This window comes from Trachurus trachurus (assembly GCF_905171665.1).
Source record: "Trachurus trachurus genome assembly, chromosome: 17".
Taxonomy (NCBI): domain Eukaryota; kingdom Metazoa; phylum Chordata; class Actinopteri; order Carangiformes; family Carangidae; genus Trachurus; species Trachurus trachurus.
In genome coordinates, this window is record NC_139900.1 from 25,122,094 (window position 1) to 25,129,075 (window position 6,982).

Below are 6,982 nucleotides of genomic sequence, written 5' to 3' on the forward strand. Positions count from 1 at the left end.
AACCCGCGGAGTGGCTCTTTTTTTCAAAATGGCCTGAGCGGTTTTTGGTCATTTTCTCCAAAACCACCGGCCCGATTTCAACCAAACCTTCTGCGTTGGACTCCCCTCGGACCCCCAGATGATATATCCGAGTTTGGAGAAATTTTTATTTTTGGTCCAAAAAAAAAACTTAAACCCGCGGAGTGGCTCTTTTTTTCAAAATGGCCTGAGCGGTTTTTGGTCATTTTCTCCAAAACCACCGGCCCGATTTCAACCAAACCTTCTGCGTTGGACTCCCCTCGGACCCCCAGATTATATATCCGAGTTTGGAGAAATTTTAATTTATGGTAAAAAAAAAAAAAAAAAAATTGGTCCAAAAAAAAACTTTAACCCGCGGAGTGGCTCTTTTTTTCAAAATGGCCTGAGCGGTTTTTGGTCATTTTCTCCAAAACCACCGGCCCGATTTCAACCAAACCTTCTGCGTTGGACTCCCCTCGGACCCCCAGATGATATATCCGAGTTTGGAGAAATTTTAATTTTTGGTCAAAAAAAAAAAAAAAATTGGTCCAAAAAAAAACTTTAACCCGCGGAGTGGCTCTTTTTTTCAAAATGGCCTGAGCGGTTTTTGGTCATTTTCTCCAAAACCACCGGCCCGATTTCAACCAAACCTTCTGCGTTGGACTCCCCTCGGACCCCCAGATTATATATCCGAGTTTGGAGAAATTTTAATTTATGGTCAAAAAAAAAAAAAAAAAATTGGTCCAAAAAAAAACTTTAACCCGCGGAGTGGCTCTTTTTTTCAAAATGGCCTGAGCGGTTTTTGGTCATTTTCTCCAAAACCACCGGCCCGATTTCAACCAAACCTTCTGCGTTGGACTCCCCTCGGACCCCCAGATGATATATCCGAGTTTGGAGAAATTTTAATTTTTGGTCAAAAAAAAAAAAAAAAATTAGTCCAAAAAAAAACTTTAACCCGCGGAGTGGCTCTTTTTTTCAAAATGGCCTGAGCGGTTTTTGGTCATTTTCTCCAAAACCACCGGCCCGATTTCAACCAAACCTTCTGCGTTGGACTCCCCTCGGACCCCCAGATGATATATCCGAGTTTGGAGAAATTTTAATTTTTGGTCAAAAAAAAAAAAAAAATTGGTCAAAAAAAAGACGACAGGCGCGTACCTGTCGTCTTTTTAAAATCGCCTGTTTGGTTTTTGGTCATTTTCTCCAAAACCACCGGCCCGATTTCAACCAAACCTTCTGCGTTGGACTCCCCTCGGACCCCCAGATGATATATCCGAGTTTGGAGAAATTTTAATTTTTGGTCAAAAAAAAAAAAAAAATTGGTCAAAAAAAGACGACAGGCGCGTACCTGTCGTCTTTTTAAAATCGCCTGTTTGGTTTTTGGTCATTTTCTCCAAAACCACCGGCCCGATTTCAACCAAACCTTCTGCGTTGGACTCCCCTCGGACCCCCAGATGATATATCCGAGTTTGGAGAAATTTTAATTTTTGGTCAAAAAAAAAAAAAAATTGGTCAAAAAAAGACGACAGGCGCGTACCTGTCGTCTTTTTAAAATCGCCTGTTTGGTTTTTGGTCATTTTCTCCAAAACCACCGGCCCGATTTCAACCAAACCTTCTGCGTTGGACTCCCCTCGGACCCCCAGATGATATATCCGAGTTTGGAGAAATTTTAATTTTTGGTCAAAAAAAAAAAAAAATTTGGTCAAAAAAAAACGACAGGCGCGTACCTGTCGTCTTTTTAAAATCGCCTGTTTGGTTTTTGGTCATTTTCTCCAAAACCACCGGCCCGATTTCAACCAAACCTTCTGCGTTGGACTCCCCTCGGACCCCCAGATGATATATCCGAGTTTGGAGAAATTTTAATTTTTGGTCAAAAAAAAAAAAAAAAATTGGTCAAAAAAAAACGACAGGCGCGTACCTGTCGTCTTTTTAAAATCGCCTGTTTGGTTTTTGGTCATTTTCTCCAAAACCACCGGCCCGATTTCAACCAAACCTTCTGCGTTGGACTCCCCTCGGACCCCCAGATGATATATCCGAGTTTGGAGAAATTTTAATTTTTGGTCAAAAAAAAAAAAAAAATTGGTCAAAAAAAAGACGACAGGCGCGTACCTGTCGTCTTTTTAAAATCGCCTGTTTGGTTTTTGGTCATTTTCTCCAAAACCACCGGCCCGATTTCAACCAAACCTTCTGCGTTGGACTCCCCTCGGACCCCCAGATGATATATCCGAGTTTGGAGAAATTTTAATTTTTGGTCAAAAAAAAAAAAAAAATTGGTCAAAAAAAGACGACAGGCGCGTACCTGTCGTCTTTTTAAAATCGCCTGTTTGGTTTTTGGTCATTTTCTCCAAAACCACCGGCCCGATTTCAACCAAACCTTCTGCGTTGGACTCCCCTCGGACCCCCAGATGATATATCCGAGTTTGGAGAAATTTTAATTTTTGGTCAAAAAAAAAAAGAAAATTTGGTCAAAAAAAGACGACAGGCGCGTACCTGTCGTCTTTTTAAAATCGCCTGTTTGGTTTTTGGTCATTTTCTCCAAAACCACCGGCCCGATTTCAACCAAACCTTCTGCGTTGGACTCCCCTCGGACCCCCAGATGATATATCCGAGTTTGGAGAAATTTTAATTTCTGGTCAAAAAAAAAAAAAAAAATTGGTCCAAAAAAAAACTTTAACCCGCGGAGTGGCTCTTTTTTTCAAAATGGCCTGAGCGGTTTTTGGTCATCTTCTCCAAAACCACCGGCCCGATTTCAACCAAACCTTCTGCGTTGGACTCCCCTCGGACCCCCAGATGATATATCCGAGTTTGGAGAAATTTTAATTTTTGGTCAAAAAAAAAACTTTAACCCGCGGAGTGGCTCTTTTTTTCAAAATGGCCTGAGCGGTTTTTGGTCATTTTCTCCAAAACCACCGGCCCGATTTCAACCAAACCTTCTGCGTTGGACTCCCCTCGGACCCCCAGATGATATATCCGAGTTTGGAGACATTTTAATTTTTGGTCCAAAAAAAAACTTTAACCCGCGGAGTGGCTCTTTTTTTCAAAATGGCCTGAGCGGTTTTTGGTCATCTTCTCCAAAACCACCGGCCCGATTTCAACCAAACCTTCTGCGTTGGACTCCCCTCGGACCCCCAGATGATATATCCGAGTTTGGAGAAATTTTAATCTTTGGTCAAAAAAAAAACTTTAACCCGCGGAGTGGCTCTTTTTTTCAAAATGGCCTGAGCGGTTTTTGGTCATTTTCTCCAAAACCACCGGCCCGATTTCAACCAAACCTTCTGCGTTGGACTCCCCTCGGACCCCCAGATGATATATCCGAGTTTGGAGACATTTTAATTTTTGGTCCAAAAAAAAACTTTAACCCGCGGAGTGGCTCTTTTTTTCAAAATGGCCTGAGCGGTTTTTGGTCATTTTCTCCAAAACCACCGGCCCGATTTCAACCAAACCTTCTGCGTTGGACTCCCCTCGGACCCCCAGATGATATATCCGAGTTTGGAGAAATTTAAATTTTTGGTCAAAAAAAAAAAAAAATTGGTCAAAAAAAAAACTTTAACCCGCGGAGTGGCTCTTTTTTTCAAAATGGCCTGAGCGGTTTTTGGTCATTTTCTCAAAAACCACCGGCCCGATTTCAACCAAACCTTCTGCGTTGGACTCCCCTCGGACCCCCAGATTATATATCCGAGTTTGGAGAAATTTTAATTTATGGTCAAAAAAAAAAAAAAAAATTGGTCCAAAAAAAAACTTTAACCCGCGGAGTGGCTCTTTTTTTCAAAATGGCCTGAGCGGTTTTTGGTCATTTTCTCCAAAACCACCGGCCCGATTTCAACCAAACCTTCTGCGTTGGACTCCCCTCGGACCCCCAGATGATATATCCGAGTTTGGAGAAATTTTAATTTTTGGTCAAAAAAAAAAAAAAAATTTGGTCCAAAAAAAAACTTTAACCCGCGGAGAGCCTCTTTTTTTCAAAATGGCCTGAGCGGTTTTTGGTCATTTTCTCCAAAACCACCGGCCCGATTTCAACCAAACCTTCTGCGTTGGACTCCGCTCGGACCCCCAGATTATATATCCGAGTTTGGAGAAATTTTAATTTATGGTCAAAAAAAAAAAAAAAAATTGGTCCAAAAAAAAACTTTAACCCGCGGAGTGGCTCTTTTTTTCAAAATGGCCTGAGCGGTTTTTGGTCATTTTCTCCAAAACCACCGGCCCGATTTCAACCAAACCTTCTGCGTTGGACTCCCCTCGGACCCCCAGATGATATATCCGAGTTTGGAGAAATTTTAATTTTTGGTCAAAAAAAAAAAAAAAAATTGGTCCAAAAAAAAACTTTAACCCGCGGAGTGGCTCTTTTTTTCAAAATGGCCTGAGCGGTTTTTGGTCATCTTCTCCAAAACCACCGGCCCGATTTCAACCAAACCTTCTGCGTTGGACTCCCCTCGGACCCCCAGATGATATATCCGAGTTTGGAGAAATTTTAATTTTTGGTCAAAAAAAAAAAAAATTGGTCAAAAAAAAAACTTTAACCCGCGGAGTGGCTCTTTTTTTCAAAATGGCCTGTTTGGTTTTTGGTCATTTTCTCCAAAACCACCGGCCCGATTTCAACCAAACCTTCTGCGTTGGACTCCCCTCGGACCCCCAGATGATATATCCGAGTTTGGAGAAATTTTAATTTTTGGTCAAAAAAAAAAAAAAATTTGGTCAAAAAAAAACGACAGGCGCGTACCTGTCGTCTTTTTAAAATCGCCTGTTTGGTTTTTGGTCATTTTCTCCAAAACCACCGGCCCGATTTCAACCAAACCTTCTGCGTTGGACTCCCCTCGGACCCCCAGATGATATATCCGAGTTTGGAGAAATTTTAATTTTTGGTCAAAAAAAAAAAAAAAATTTGGTCAAAAAAAAACGACAGGCGCGTACCTGTCGTCTTTTTAAAATCGCCTGTTTGGTTTTTGGTCATTTTCTCCAAAACCACCGGCCCGATTTCAACCAAACCTTCTGCGTTGGACTCCCCTCGGACCCCCAGATGATATATCCGAGTTTGGAGAAATTTTAATTTTTGGTCAAAAAAAAAAAAAAAATTTGGTCCAAAAAAAAACTTTAACCCGCGGAGTGGCTCTTTTTTTCAAAATGGCCTGAGCGGTTTTTGGTCATTTTCTCCAAAACCACCGGCCCGATTTCAACCAAACCTTCTGCGTTGGACTCCCCTCGGACCCCCAGATGATATATCCGAGTTTGGAGAAATTTTAATTTTTGGTAAAAAAAAAAAAAAAAATTTGGTCCAAAAAAAAACTTTAACCCGCGGAGTGGCTCTTTTCTTCAAAATGGCCTGAGCGGTTTTTGGTCATTTTCTCCAAAACCACCGGCCCGATTTCAACCAAACCTTCTGCGTTGGACTCCCCTCAGACCCCCAGATGATATATCCGAGTTTGGAGAAATTTTAATTTTTGGTCAAAAAAAAAACTTTAACCCGCGGAGTGGCTCTTTTTTTCAAAATGGCCTGAGCGGTTTTTGGTCATTTTCTCCAAAACCACCGGCCCGATTTCAACCAAACCTTCTGCGTTGGACTCCCCTCGGACCCCCAGATGATATATCCGAGTTTGGAGAAATTTTAATTGTTGGTCAAAAAAAAAAAAAAAAATTTGGTCCAAAAAAAAACTTTAACCCGCGGAGTGGCTCTTTTTTTCAAAATGGCCTGAGCGGTTTTTGGTCATTTTCTCCAAAACCACCGGCCCGATTTCAACCAAACCTTCTGCGTTGGACTCCCCTCGGACCCCCAGATGATATATCCGAGTTTGGAGAAATTTTAATTTTTGGTAAAAAAATAAAATAAATTTTGGTCCAAAAAAAAACTTTAACCCGCGGAGTGGCTCTTTTTTTCAAAATGGCCTGAGCGGTTTTTGGTCATTTTCTCCAAAACCACCGGCCCGATTTCAACCAAACCTTCTGCGTTGGACTCCCCTCAGACCCCCAGATGATATATCCGAGTTTGGAGAAATTTTAATTTTTGGTCAAAAAAAAAACTTTAACCCGCGGAGTGGCTCTTTTTTTCAAAATGGCCTGAGCGGTTTTTGGTCATTTTCTCCAAAACCACCGGCCCGATTTCAACCAAACCTTCTGCGTTGGACTCCCCTCGGACTCCCAGATGATATATCCGAGTTTGGAGAAATTTTTATTTTTGGTCAAAAAAAAACTTTAACCCGCGGAGTGGCTCTTTTTTTCAAAATGGCCTGAGCGGTTTTTGGTCATTTTCTCCAAAACCACCGGCCCGATTTCAACCAAACCTTCTGCGTTGGACTCCCCTCGGACCCCCAGATGATATATCCGAGTTTGGAGAAATTTAAATTTTTGGTCAAAAAAAAACTTTAACCCGCGGAGTGGCTCTTTTTTTCAAAATGGCCTGAGCGGTTTTTGGTCATTTTCTCCAAAACCACTGGCCCGATTTCAACCAAACCTTCTGCGTTGGACTCCACTCGGACCCCCAGATGATATATCCGAGTTTGGAGAAATTTTAATTGTTGGTCAAAAAAAAAAAAAAAAATTTGGTCCAAAAAAAAACTTTAACCTGCGGAGTGGCTCTTTTTTTCAAAATGGCCTGAGCGGTTTTTGGTCATTTTCTCCAAAACCACCGGCCCGATTTCAACCAAACCTTCTGCGTTGGACTCCCCTCGGACCCCCAGATGATATATCCGAGTTTGGAGAAATTTTAATTTTTGGTCCAAAAAAAAACTTTAACCCGCGGAGTGGCTCTTTTTTTCAAAATGGCCTGAGCGGTTTTTGGTCATTTTCTCCAAAACCACCGGCCCGATTTCAACCAAACCTTCTGCGTTGGACTCCCCTCGGACCCCCAGATGATATATCCGAGTTTGGAGAAATTTTAATTTTTGGTAAAAAAAAAAACTTTAACCCGCGGAGTGGCTCTTTTTTTCAAAATGGCCTGAGCGGTTTTTGGTCATTTTCTCCAAAACCACCGGCCCGATTTCAACCAAACCTTCTGCGT